A 15709-nucleotide genomic window follows, 5' to 3' on the forward strand; every position below is an offset into this window, starting at 1 on the left:
TTCAAGTACTACCATTTCAACATCCAACTTTAAGTGTGTCACCCTACGGTTCGTGAACTATACGGACATGGTTGAGTACTCACTCCGACCAATAACCAATAGCGGGATCCGGAGATCCATAATGGCTCCCACATATTCAACGATGACTTTAGTGATCGAATGAACCATTCACATACAATACCAATTCCCTTTGTCTCGCGATATTTTACTTGTCCGAGGTTTGATCTTCGTATCACTCTATACCTTGTTCAACCTCGTCTCCTGACAAGTACTCTTTACTCGTACCGTGGTATGTGGTCTCTTATGAACTTATTCATATGCTTGCAAGACATTAGACGACATTCCACCGAGAGGGCCCGAGTATATCTATCCAGTCATCGGGATGGACAAATCTCACTTGTTGATCCATATGCCTCAACTCATACTTTCCGGATACTTAATCCCACCTTTATAGCCACCCATTTACGCGGTGGTGTTTGATGTAATCAAAGTACCTTTCCGGTATAAGTGATTTATATGATCTCATGGTCATAAGGACTAGGTAACTATGTATCGAAAGCTTATAGCAAATAACTTAATGACGAGATCTTATGCTACGCTTAAATGGGTGTGTCCATTACATCATTCATACAATGATATAACCTTGTTATTAATAACATCCAATGTTCATGATTATGAAACTAATCATCCATTAATCAACAAGCTAGTTAAGAGGCATACTAGGGACTCTTTGTTGTTTACATATCACACATGTATCAATGTTTCGGTTAATACATGGCATATAAACATTTATCATAAACATAAAGATATATAATAACCACTTTTATTATTGCCTCTTGGGCATATCTCCAACAGTCTCCCACTTGCACTAGAGTCAATAATCTAGATTACATTGTAAGGAACCTAACACCCATGGCATTACGGTGTTGGTCATGCTTTGCCCTAGGGAGAGCTTTAGTCAACGGATCTGCTACATTCGGATCAGTGTGTACTTTGCAAATCTTTACTTCTCCATCTTCGATGTACTCGCGAATCGAGTGGTAACGCAGCTTGATATGCTTCAGCCTCTTGTGTGACCTTGGTTCTTGTGCATTGGCGATGGCACCCATGTTGTCACGGTATATGACTAGTGGGTCCAATGCACTAGGAACCACACCGAGCTCTACAATGAACCTCTTCATCCGTACCGCTTCTAATGAAGCTTCTGAAGCCGCTATGTACTCCGATTCTGTTGAAGACTTCGCCACCGTGCACTTCGCTCGAGCTTGCCCGACTTCTTGCAGCACCATTCAATATAAACACATACCCGAGTCGTGACTTAGAGTCATCGGGATCGGTGTTCCAACTTGCATCGGTGTAACTTGTTACAACGAGCTCTTGGTCACCTCCATAACAAAGAAACATATCCTTAGTTCTTTTCAAGTATTTCGAGGTTATTCTTGACCGACTGTCCGATGCTCCATTCCTGGATCACTTTGATATACTGCTAGTCAAACTAACGGCATGCGCTATATCCGGTCTTGTACATAGCATGGCATACATAATAGAGCCTACTTGCCGAAGCATAGGGGATCTGACTCATCCTTTCTCTTTCTTCTGCCGTAGCTGGTCCTTGAGTCTTACTCAAGACCTTGCCTGGTAACATAGGTAAAAACCCTTTCTTACTTTCGTCCATTCTAAACTTCTTTAGAATCTTGTCCAGGTATGTACTCTGTGATAGCCCTATTAGGCGTCTTGATCTATCTCTATAAATCTTGATGCCTAATATATACGATGCTTCACCAAGGTCTTTCATTGAAAAACTGTTATTCAAATAACCTTTTACTACTGCTTAATAGTTCTATATCATTCCCAATCAATAATATGTCATCTACATATAATATCGGGAATGCTACGGAGCTCCCACTCACTTTCTTGTAAATACGAGGCCTCTCCATGACATCTGTATAAACCCGAAGTCTTTGATCACCTTATCAAAGCGTCGGTTCCAACTTCTTGATGCTTGCTTCGAGTCCATAGATTGAACGCTAAAGTTTGCATACTTTGTCGAGCATTTTTAGGATCGACAAAACCTTTGGGTTGTACCATATACAACTCTTCCTCAATGTCTCCATTAAGGAACGCCGTTTTGACATCCATCTGCCAAATTTCATAATCGAAAAATGCAGCTATTGCTAACAAAATCCTCACAGATTTTAGCTTCTCTACGGGTGAGAAAGTCTCATCGTAGTCAACTCCTTGAATTTGTCGGAAACCCTTTGCGACAAGTCGAGCTTTATAGACGATAATATTACCATCGACATCTGTTTTCTCTTGAAGATCCATTTATTCTCGACAGCCTTTCGGCTATCGGGTAAGTCTACCAAAGTCCATACTTTGTTATCATACATGGATCCCATTTCGGATTTCATGGCTTCTTGCCATTTGTTGGAATCTGGGCTCATCATCGCTTCTTCATACGTCGCGGGGTCCTCATCATTGTTATCCACAATCATGACATTTAGACAAGGATCATACCAATCGGGAGTGGCACGTTCCCTTATCGATCTGCGAGGTTCGGTAGTTTCCTCGTTCGAAGTTTCATGATCATTATCATTAGCTTCCTCTCGTTGCCGGTGTAGGCGGTACAGGTACAACTTCCGGTCATTGCGCTACTGCGATCAACGAGTATAGATTCATTAATCTCATCGAGTTCTACTTTTCTTCCGAGTCACTTCTTTAGTGAGAAATTCTTTCTCAAGAAAGGTTCCGTTCTTAGCAACAAAGATTTTGCCTTCGGATCTGTGATAGAAAGTGTACCCTATAGTTTCCTTAGGGTATCCTATGAAGACGCATTTCTCCGCTTTGGGTTCTAGCTTGTCCGGTTGTAACTTTTTTACATAGGCTTCGCAACCCCAAACTTTAAGGAACGACTGACTTAGGTTTCTTATTAAACCATAATTCATACGGTGTCGTTTCTATGGATTTTGATGGTGCTCTATTTAAAGTGAATGCGGTCTGTCTCTAATGCATAACTCCAAAATGATAACGGCAAATCAGTAAGAGACATCATAGAACGAACCATATCTAAGAGAGTTCGATTACGACGTTCGGACACACCGTTTCGTTGTGGTGTTCCCGGCGGTGTCAATTGTGAAAGTATTCCGCATTTCTTTAAATGCATGCCAAACTCATAACTCAGATATTCACCTCCGCGATCAGATCGTAGAAATTTGATCTTCTTGTTACGTTGATTTTCTACTTCACTTTGGAATTCCTTAAACTTCTCGAAAGTTTCGGATTTATGTTTCATGAAATAGATATACCCATATCAACTCAGATCATCTGTGAAGGTTAGAACATAACGATAACCACCGCGCGATGCTACACTCATTGGTCCGCACACATCAGTATGTATGATTTCCAATAATTCAGTAGCTCGCTCCATCATACCAGAAAATGGAGTCTTAGTCATTTTTCCCGTTAGACATGCTTCGCATCTATCAAGTGACTCAAAGTCAAGTGATTCAAGTAATCCATCGGTATGGAGTTTCTTCATGCGTTTCACTCCAATATGACCAAGACGACAGTGCCACATATAAGTAGAATTATCATTCAATTTAATTCGCTTAGCATCAATGTTATGTATATGCGTATCACTACTATCGAGATCTAACAGAAATAAGCCATTCTTTTCAGGTGCTCGACCATAAAAGATATTATTCATAAAAATAGAACAACCATTATTCTCGGACTTGAATGAATAACCGTCTTGCATTAAACAAGATCCATATATAATGTTCATGCTCAACGCAGTACATAATAACAATTATTTAGGCTTAAAACTAATCCCGAAGGTAGATGTAGAGGAAGTGTGCCGACTGCGATCACATTGACCTTGGATCCGTTTCCAACGCGCATCGTCACTTCATCCTTCGGCGGTTGTCGTTTATTCTTTAGTTCCTGTTTCGAGTTACAAATATGAGCAACCGAACCGGTATCAAATACCCAGGTACTAGAACGAGAACCGATGAAATGAACATCTATAACATGTATATCGGATATACCTTCTTTCTTCTTCTTGACAAGGCCGCTCTTCGGATCAGCCGGATACTTGGAGCAATTACGCTTCCGGTGTCCCTTCTCCTTGCGATAATAGCACTCAGCATCGGGCTTAGGGCCGTTCTTAGGTTTCACGGGAGAAGTGGCAGCTTTCTTGCCACCCTTCTTGAATTTTCCCTTAGACTTGCCTGTTTCTTGAAGCTGGTGGTCTTGTTGACCATCAACACTTGGTGCTCTTTCTTGATCTCAATCTCGGCGAGCTTTTAGCATGCCAAAGAGTTCGAGTAACTCCTTGTTCATGTTCCGCATATTGTAGTTCATCACAAAGTTCTTGTAACTTGGTGGCGGTGATTGAAGGACACGATTAATCCCCGATCACGTTAGGAATCACTATTCCCAAGTCACTGAGTTTCTTCGCATGCCCGGTCATGGCGAGCATGTGCTCACTAATGGAGCTGCCTTCTTCCATCATACAGTTGAAGAAATGTTTCGATGCTTCATAGCATTCCACGGCCGCATGAGTCTCAAAAATAGCTTTCAGCTCATTCATCAACTCATGAGGATCGTGGTGCTCAAAACGTTTTTGAAGATCGGATTCCGGATCGCATAGGATGGCACACTCGAACTTGAGAGTACCGAGTTTTCCGAGTCTCGTAAACAGCTTTTACTTCATCGGTTTCGGTTTATGCGGGAGGGTCACCTAGCGGTGCATCAAGCACATATTGCAGATTTCCGCCGAGAGGAAGATCCTCACATGACGGAACCGATCGGTGAAGTTGCTACCGTTGCTCTTAAGCTTTTCTTTCTCTAGGAACTGGTTAAAATTGATTGGGGACGCCATCTCTACAACATATATTTGCAATAGTTTAGACTAAGTTTATGACAAATTGAGTTCAAATTTTAATTCAACATAATTAAAAACTAGGTGAACTCCCACTCAAAACAATATCCCTCGCATTGTCTTAGTGATCACACGAACCAAATCTACCGCACCTAAACCCGATCATCACGAGAAAAGGTGTGATTTCAATGGCGAACACTCAAAGTGTTCATCATATCAATCATATGATTCATGCTCTACCTTTCGGTATCATGTGTTCCGAGACCATGTCACGTACATGCTAGGCTCGTCAAGGCCACCTTAGTATCCGCATGTGCAAAACTGTCTTGCACCCGTTGTATGTACTTATTGAATCTATCACACCCGATCATCACGAGATGCTTCGAAACGACAAGACTTGATAACGGTGCTACTAAGGATGAACACTTTATTATCTTGAGATTTTAGTGAGGGATCATCTTATAATGCTACCGTCGCGATCTAAGCAAAATAAGATGCATAAAAGGATTAACATCACATGCAGTTCATATGTGATATGATATGGCCCTTTTGTCTTTGCGCCTTTGATCTTCATCTCCAAAGCACGGACATGATCTCCATCATCTTCGGGCATGATCTCCATCATCGTCGGTGTAGCGTCAAGGTCAATGGCGTCGTCTTCATGATTGTCCTCCATGTAGCAACTATTACAACTACCTTGAAATACTACTCAACATGAAATTTAAAGACAACCATAAGGCTCCTGCGGTTGCCACAATACAATAATGATCATCTCATACATATTCATCATCACATTATGGCCATATCACATCACCAAACCACTGCAAAAACAAGTTAGACGCTCTCTAATTTGGTTTGCATATTTTACGTGGTTTAGGGTTTTCGATATAGATCTAATCTACCTACGAACATGAACCACAACGTTGATACTAATGTTGTCAATAGAAGAGTAAATTGAATCTTTACTATAGTAGGAGAGACGAGACACCCGCAAAGCCTCTTATGCAATACAAGTTGCATGTCGAACGAGGAACAAGTCTCATGAACGCGGTCATGTAAAGTTAGTCCGAGCCGCTTCATCCCACTATGCCATAAAGATGCAAAGTACTCAACTAAAGATAACAAGAGCATCAACGCCCACAAAACCATTGTGTTCTAATCGTGCAACCATCTATGCATAGACACGGCTCTGATACCACTGAAGGATAACGTTGCATAGAAAACAAAAATTTTCCTACCGCGAACACGCAATCCAAGCCAAGATGCAATCTAGAAGATGGTAGCAACGAGGGGTATAGAGTCTCACCCTTGAAGAGATTCCAAAGCCTACAAGATGAGGCTCTTGTTGCTGCGGTAGACGTTCACTTGCCGCTTGCAAAGCGCGTAGAAGATCTTGATCACGATCGGTTCAGGCGCCACGAACGGGCGGCACCTCCGTACTCGGTCACACGTTCGGTTGTTGATGAAGACGACGTCCACCTCCCGTTCCGGCGGGCAGCGGAAGTAGTAGCTCCTCTTGAATCCGACAGCACGACGGCGTGGTGTCGGTGGCGGTGTAGAACTCCGGCGGAGCTTCGCTAAAGCACGCGGGAGCTATGGAGGAGAAGGGGGCGGCTAGGGTTTGGGAGGGGGTGGCCGGCCACTTCAAGGGGGGCGGCCAGCTTGTGGTCTTGGGGTGGCCGGCCCCCTCCCTTGGCCCCTCGTTATATAGGTGGATCCCCAAGAGTTGGTGTCCAAGTCTTCGAATAATACCCGAACCAAAAACCTTCCATAAGAGAGGGAAACCTAGCCAAGCTAGGACTCCCACCAAAGGTGGGAGTTCCACCTCCCATATGGGGGGTGGCCGGCCCCCTAAGGGGAGTCCACTTGGGACTCCTCCCCCACTAGGGTTGGCCGGCCATGGAGGTGGAGTCCCATGTGGACTCCACCTTCCTTGGTGGTTTCTTCCGGACTTTTCTAGAACCTTCTAGAACCTTCCATAGAACCTTCCGCGACATTTTAATTCACATAAAATGACATCCTATATATGAATCTTATTCTCCGGACCATTCAGGAGCTCCTCGTGATGTCGGGATCTCATCGGGACTCAGAACAAATATTCGAACTCCATTCCATATTCAAGTACTACCATTTCAACATCCAACTTTAAGTGTGTCACCCTACGGTTCGTGAACTATACGGACATGGTTGAGTACTCACTCCGACCAATAACCAATAGCGGGATCTGGAGATCCATAATGGCTCCCACATATTCAACGATGACTTTTATGATCGAATGAACCATTCACATACAATACCAATTCCCTTTGTCTCGCGATATTTTACTTGTCCAGAGGTTTGATCTTCGGTATCACTCTATACCTTGTTCAACCTCGTCTCCGACAAGTACTCTTTACTCGATACCGTGGTATGTGGTCTCTTATGAACTTATTCATATGCTTGCAAGACATTAGACGACATTCCACCGAGAGGGCCCGGAGTATATCTATCAGTCATCGGGATGGACAAATCCCACTGTTGCTCCATATGCCTCAACTCATACTTTACGGATACTTAATCCCACCTTTATAGCCACCCATTTACGCGGTGGTGTTTGATGTAATCAAAGTACCTTTCCGGTATAAGTGATTTATATGATCTCATGGTCATAAGGACTAGGTAACTATGTATCGAAAGCTTATAGCAAATAACTTAATGACGAGATCTTATGCTACGCTTAAATGGGTGTGTCCATTACATCATTCATACAATGATATAACCTTGTTATTAATAACATCCAATGTTCATGATTATGAAACTAATCATCCATTAATCAACAAGCTAGTTAAGAGGCATACTAGGGACTCTTTGTTGTTTACATATCACACATGTATCAATGTTTCGGTTAATACAATTATAGCATGGCATATAAACATTTATCATAAACATAAAGATATATAATAACCACTTTTATTATTGCCTCTTGGGCATATCTCCAACATATTGTCTGTGTGATCGACAACACATAGTTGCATGTGTTGTGTGTGAGCTGCTAAGTAGGCTGCTTCCCCTCCATGTGCATGTTGCCAACTTGACTTTCCTTGCCTCACGTGCAAGCCATTGCTCAACCTTGTACTTATCCTATTATGTCTATCTTTGGTACTGTTAAGTGAATATACGCCTGTTGGCTGCTGTTTCTATATGGCTTTAGTTAATGGCCATTTTGCTTAACTAAGTGTGGATTTAAATCCAGTCCTGCTTATGTACATGTGGTTATTAACTAGTGGCTTAGGATCATACTGACTTTTCCATGTCAGTAATGATCCATTAAAACAACTTTGTGGTGCCTCACAGATTCTAGCTAGATTAGAGGGAAAATATATTGCCTGTATTTAGTGGAGCATCATGTGTTGCCTTGTCCCTCAGAGATGGATCATCTAATGATGCCTTGTGTCCCTGGTTGCCTTCTTGATCACTGGTTTTTCTATGATAATGCCTCGTTGATGCTGAATTCTGATTTACTCCCTCTAATCACAATTTGGGGATCAAGACTAATTCTTGACTCCCAATAGCTAGTTTCTAAAACTAAAATGTCTCCCAAAATGCGGAGACAAACATTTTAACCTTAACACAACATTTATTTGTCTTTGTTGTTTCTTTTGCAGGGAATGAAGAATAAGGAGATCAAGATTAGATTTAGGGATTCTTTTTTTATTTCTTTGTAATCTCCCATTTCTTTTGGAGCTTGTAATTGATTAAGTTATTATCATTCTTAATGTAATATATATTTTCTTTCTTTATCTATTTGTAAATCTTCAATTGTGTTTTATATATTTGTTTGGAATTCAATTTCCAATTCAAGTTTTATTTGAATTCATGTTATTCATATTTGAATTCAAATTCAAACTCCTTCCCTCGAAAACATAATAATTCATCAAAGGTCATGTCGAAATTTATTGCACTAGTGTCGATGACCTATATCAACTCTCTCGACACAAGAGAAACCTCGACATCTTTGTGTTTTAAACGAATGCGCGAAAATTCCCCGGATTTTCTATGCATGAATGCAATGCACACATCTGTTTCCTCTATTTTTTGTAACCCCGATCCTGGGATATTACAGTCTCTACCCCTTAAACTAAACTTCGTCCTCGAAGTTTGAGCTCTTTCACGTTTCGGAGTTTGGATCTGACTTGTGCAGGCTATGGCTTTTCTCGAACTCTGTATTGATCTTACTGGGTATCATTGAATATATCTCTTGTCCAGATTCTTCCTGGAATCAAATAGTGTCTGTCTCTGAGCATAAGTTTCTAATTCTAGTTCTATGATTTTCTTCCGAGAATCTAATAATATCTGTCTCTGAGCCATGGCTTCTAATTATTTGATTTCCTTCAACTCTATAAACTTGTTTCCTTTCTCATTGAATATTAATTGATTGGGACTTCTTCTTGTCCTGACAGTCTTAATTGAGGACTAATTGGATAACATTCTCCTATTTGATAAAATAGGTCTTTGTTTTTCCCTTACTACCAAAACTGCAATAATGGTACTAAGTAAGGTACTTAACATGGAAATGATCATGATGGTTTATTCCTCTAAGAATGGATTAGACTCATTTATTCCATCCAATCATGGTTTATAGCTGATACCTATAACTATTTTAGATTATTTAGGTTCCATGAAAGGAATCTTTCAAATAGACCTTAGTTTTGGTATGGTCAATCTACTTCAGTCTTTGGCCTTCTTGAGATGTATTTGGTCTATGGTATTTTCTTCGTCCAACTTCTTTATGCTTGACTTACTGGAGCTTTCGTACTTCTGAGTAAATACTACTCACTTTCTCAAGTTATAGTTCACTTCTTACTTCCTCGAGGTATGAACCTCGAGCTCGAGTCCGACTTCCTTCGAAAGTATTGTTCATCAATCTTATGAAAATAAGATCGAACTTCCTCTCGGTTCAGACCTTCTTCTTCTATCTTGCTCACAGTATTGAGTCATTGTGCATATAACTCAATCTTTACTCTACCCCTTAGAGTTTTCTTATGGTCTTCAATTCCTTTTCTTCCAACTATTGGACTATGGTTGGAATATTGGTCTGGTTCTAACTTATGGATTTTACTTCTTCTAAAGTCTCGCGAAGAATGTTGGTGGTGTATCCACTCAATTGTGGACATCCAATGTGAATCCTTCGACTAAATGATTATAGATCTAGCTATTTGGCTGACAAGATTTTTATTTGTTCACAAACTTTTGTTACAAATAATTAAATCGTGGACTATTTGTAATACCAACTGATACCAGCTGTGGTTATTATACCAACTGTGGTTGGTTGATATCTAAAAATGGATTCTATTATAGGTTCTGATCAACTGGACGAGACATTTTCTACTTTATCTTGCAGTATTGATCCTATACCACAACTGTGGTCTTCTGATATCAACGGTGGTCTTCTTATATCTGCTATGACTTTATATATCATCTTCCTTCATTCAGGGTTTATTTTGCAAGAAAACCACTGGCTGACACTATGAATATAGTATCCTAAGTGATTTCCCATGCATTCCCTTTTCCATAATGACTATGGTTCTACTTCTACTTCTCCATAATCATCATATTTCTCACCTTCATGCTTCTTATGTACTAAAGTACTCCTCTGTTGATGTTAAGCATGAGTCTTGATTGATACTTCCTTCAGAGTATTGTGGTTACTTCCCACAACTTTACTTTCTTTTTCTGATGAACCTTCATCTTGTCTTCAGAATCTTCAGAATTCGTCACTTCCTCACACGTTTACCATTACCCTCTAGATCTATAGCATCAAGTAAGAACTTGATATAGCAACATGCATTTGCATATCAAAGTCAAACTTCATGTATGGATCTAGTCAAACAATGAAAATCCAATAAAATCCAAGAAGATTCAGCTTTGTGCATATAATACACACCATCATAAGCCTGAATAGAATAGTTTAGTAAGACATCTCTAAACATCAGGCTCTGATGTGTAGTATATAACACCACATAAGATAGGTTTATTTCTTGATACTTAGCACGAATAAGTGGATTTCTACTATTTGTCTCAACCATTACCTTGATTGCACATTTGCAATGAGATAAACTTGAAACAAAGTAGCCTAGGATAGTTGAAGTTAACCTAATTTTTCTTTGGAAGTACTACTTAACTTCTATTTTGTTGAGGACTACTTCACCTGATATGTCTGGTTCTAACATCACTATTCTAGACACATATCTATTGGAATATAGCTCCTATACTTTCAAGTGTTTCTATTGTAAAACTATGGTCATGATGTGCTTGGCACACTTCCCATGGTTTTAGATAACAACTCTTGCACTATTGGTGAACACCTGTTGCGGTCAGAAACCCACCGGCGGGCAGCGACTGGCAACACCGTAGAGCCGGGAACAACTCAGGGCTGCGGCTGGCCCCAGTCCCTCAGAGCGACGGCCCGCAAAGCCTTCGGTCACACGTCCGATGCTTGTCGCAAGGGCGTGCCACCCGACCTATACCAGTCGGGAAGGTGTTGGATGATGCCTCGCTTAGTTTCTGCATGGCATACACGTAAACGTTAAATACGAGCCTCGATCGGCTCTCAGGTTGTCCTGTGAATTGGCTCAAAGAGCCGATCCACCCATGATTCGTACGAGGTGTACGAATATATGGTGGTCCTGCTTGATCAAGATAAAGCTAAAGCGATCTACGACGATTTAGGGTTTTCACCGCATAATCGGATCATCCTACTCACGATTGGGCCTCGCGCTCGCGTACGGTGATCGTAAGCCGATCCTAGACAGGGCCTAAAAACCAACACGAGGTTGATCCCGGAACATCCTGTCTAGGGCTAGCAAACTACACCCTACACGCCGCTGGATCCTCCAACCCTTTGTAAGGCCTAACTATTGCGGATATTAAACTAATCCTTGAAGAACAAGGAGCAACCGTAACGGATCGGATCTACTAAACAATGATCAAGCGGGGTGCCGCCCCTACACCTAAGATAGGTGTAAGGGCGGCTAGATGTATAAGGGTTGCACTACGACGAGCATGTGATACGAAGAACAATGCTAACCCTAACACATCTAAGATAACTACGTTGCTCGCCATCAAAAAGGCTTCGACACGAGCAACGCATGAACAACGTAATAAGCTTATGCTTGCCTAGATCGCAAGATGCGATCTAGGCAGCATGGTGCTTACGGAAGAAACCCTCGAGACGAAGGAGTTGGCGATGCGCCGAGATTGGTTTGTGTTGAACGTTGGTTGTTGTTTATTTCATAAACCCTAGATACATATTTATAGTCCGGGGACTTTCTAATTCATGCGTGCACCTAACCGTGCACGGGTAAAACTCCAACTTCTAAATTAAGATGCGATCTACTATAATACAGATACATGGGCAATTTAGCCCAACTTCTCCGTGCCAGGCCGCTTCAAAGATCCTCCACGCGTACATCCTTCAAGCTTATCTCTCTTACGGCCCATCTCCTGATTTGGCCAAAATCTGGTGATAACACATGCCCCCCTGGTTTTGGTAATGATAATTTCAAAACCACTCTGTTTTTTCTCCGAGGGGTCATGTCGTGGCGAGAGCGGAACCGTCGCGGTATTTTTCATCATGACGACTTGCCTTCCCAACTTCTCCGCACGATTTGACGAGTTTTTTGGCACCACCTCCTCGAAAACTGTTCGAACATTAAACCCCCACTTCTTTTATTTAACCGCACCGAACAGTTGTCCTCCTCATCCTCTCCGCATTAGCACTCCAAAAGCCCTCCTGCGCACCATGTCTTCTTCTTCCTCCGCCTCATCGGGCCTTTCCCTCGAGTCCTCTTCCTCCCACGAGCCGACGCCAGAACGGGACCCACAAGAGGTCCATGCGGCCAACACCCGCCGCGCCATAGAGGCCGGGGAGGAGCCCGGCCATGACTTCTCCATCTGGTCCGAGGACGACAAGTCCTCGACGGACGGGGAGAGCGACCTCCGCTTCCTCGCCGACGGGGAATCGGAGGAGGAGAGCGATGACGATCGCTTCTCCTGGGATGACTTCACCTCCTCCGAGGAGGTGAAGGAGGAGGAGGAGGAGGAGGAGGACGACGACGACAGCCCCTCCGACGAGCCGCCGGCCAAGCGCCACTGCCCCTGGCCGGGGAATCTCAGTGACTACGACAGCGACGACGACGACGATGAGGAGGATGAGGACAACGAAGGTCCTGCCGGCGGCCGCTACAGCGAGCGACGACGAGCCCGCCGGGAGCAGCGGCCGAGCGGCGGCGACGAGGGTGACGACGAGGGCGGCGACGACCCGTAGATAGGACCCTTAGCATAGGATCGGTAGTAGTAGACGGGGCAATGTATCCCCTTAGTACTCCCTTTTGAGAGCAATCAGCTCTTCTATGTAAGAAATCTCGTTTATCAATGAAGAAATTCCCCAATTTGATTTTGCCGATTTCCTTTATGCCAATTTAGCCGATTTCCCTTCATACTGATTCCGCCGATCGTCACTTAGCCAATGCTCAATAAGCCGATGACAACGCATCGGTCTCTCATGATCCGTTCTCCATCTCTTTGACGTCGGAGTGATCGTGAACTTGATCAATGCTCAAAAGCTGATGTTAACATATCAACCCTTCACGATCTATCTTTCACCTTTTTCGACCGATGACTTTGAGCTGCGGTGGACAACGAGGCGGACCAACGCCTTTAAGAGAGCCCCGAACCGCTGCTCGAAACGACTTGATGCTGAAGTCGATACCTCTGGACATTCAGATATTCAGTGATACTCTTCAAACCTGCCCAATCCCCTTGAAAAAGGTTATGATGGAGGGCCATCCGATGAAATCTCAATCGGCTTCTTAAGAACAGAATATCTACGCAGTCAGTTGCCCCCGAGCCTCCATCAAGGCGAGAACAGCAGTGGGCCAACCAAACGTGTCACCATCGGTTTCCAAGTCATGATGCAGAGCCAGCCGATTTCAACAAAATCGGCTCCCCAGAGCAGAGAACCTTCAGGGTGAGCTGCCCCCCGAGCTTCTTCAGTCCACTTCTCGCGCCTTGCAGGTCAGATCGGCTCCTTTCCTTTGGCGGATCTGATGCAACCCATCCTTAACCTGATCTGCACGTCCAGGCTGCTCTTGGCATTGGTCAGGGTCATGATCCCTTCGTAACCCACTTCCTGCTCCATTGAACCCCTGCTTATAACAGTTGTATCTCTTGAGTCGATGGCCATGCATCGGCTTTCTATCCTTAAGTCGATGTCTGCGCATCGGCTGTGCTTAAAAAAATTTGAATTTTTTACGGCCGATTTATGTATCGGCCCCCATACTTCAATACCCATCATCAAAGGATATCTTGGGCTGCTGGGCATTTGAAAGATACTCCTACTTCATATCCTCGTGTCTTATCCACCTAGGTGCCCCCCGAGCCGATTCTTTCAAGGGACTTGATGGTATCGGCTCTTTAGGTATTCCCTGCCGGATCACATGTTGAACCTAGGAAGAATGGATGGTGAGGATAATTTTGGCCGATTGCTGGAATCGGCCTCCACATTGAATTGCTCAATGAAGGTTTTGTAATGTTCCTCCATAAGTCCTTGGGGCCGATCTCCTGGATCGGCATCGCCACGTTTGTCCATAGACGCTGCGTTCGCTACACGGTCGGGCCCGTGGATAAGACCAACCTAGTCCCATCCTGTGTCACGTTGATGCGCTCGCAATCGTCGAAATTGGGTGCCTCGTGTAATCCTGGAGCACCAAACTCCGTTGGAAGGACGAGCACCATGTTTGTGCCAGCCGATGTCTCATCATCGGCTTTCCTTTGCTTGGGGCGCCACTCTTTTCTTTGTGGCCGACCTTCTTCGTCCGAGGGTTCGGCTGAATTTTGGCGGCCGGATCGGGCCGTGCCTTCCTCAACGTGTGCGGTATAATCTTTCGAGCTTCCTCCAACCCACGCGGACACCGAACCCTTCGCTTCGGGAACGGCTGAGCCCAACGGGGCACCACCTTGGCCGATGATACTTGTCTTCTTCATCATCGTCCTCTAGTTCCTCGAGATCTTCCACCCGAGCGGACTCGGCATGCTTGTTCCGAGGCGGGAGAGGCCCTAGACGCTTGAACACGGACACGTTAGCTGCATCCTTCTTCCTTTGTTTACATTACGGGCAATTGCCGATTGTAGGCAATCGGCTCATTCCTGAATCCCAGCGAGTGTACGAAGAAGGGGCGGTCCCAGTGCCTATCCACGTCGTCTTGCTCCCTCGACTTTTCCTTGGCGTGGCGCTCATATCGCTCCTCGTCGTGATCATGCCGACGACGTCTCCTCTTGTCCCTAGCCAGACGATCTTTTTCATCATCGTCGTTGTATCGTCGGCGTTGGTCATACTGACTCACATACTTGTTGAGGAGGTGATCAGAGAGAGGTCGCTGATATCTTATGTTTTTCACCTCTCCCTCTGTGACGTAGCGCTTGCCATCTTGACGGAGCCGATCGCGTGGAGCGGCTTCCTCTGTGTCTTTGCTATGAGAGCAGCTGCCCTCATCTCCGTCCTTACCAGAGTGGTGCCCGGGTCCCACCATGTTGATATTGCACGAGAAATCTGGCTGGCACCCTCCATGGTAAGTATACTCCACCATGTTAACGGCGGGGAAGGGGTGTGTGTCGACCTTCATGGCGTGCTTGGTTGAAAATTAGCCGCCCTTTTTCTATCGCCATTTGGATCCGTTGACGCCACACCCTGCGGTCGTTAGTGGTGTGGGTGAACGTGTTATGCCACTTGCGGTATGGCTTTCCGTTCAGCTCCTGCACCGTGGGGATCTTGTGGCCTTCGGGTACCTT

This window comes from Lolium rigidum, chromosome 3, assembly GCF_022539505.1.
Source record: "Lolium rigidum isolate FL_2022 chromosome 3, APGP_CSIRO_Lrig_0.1, whole genome shotgun sequence".
Taxonomy (NCBI): Eukaryota; Viridiplantae; Streptophyta; class Magnoliopsida; order Poales; family Poaceae; genus Lolium; species Lolium rigidum.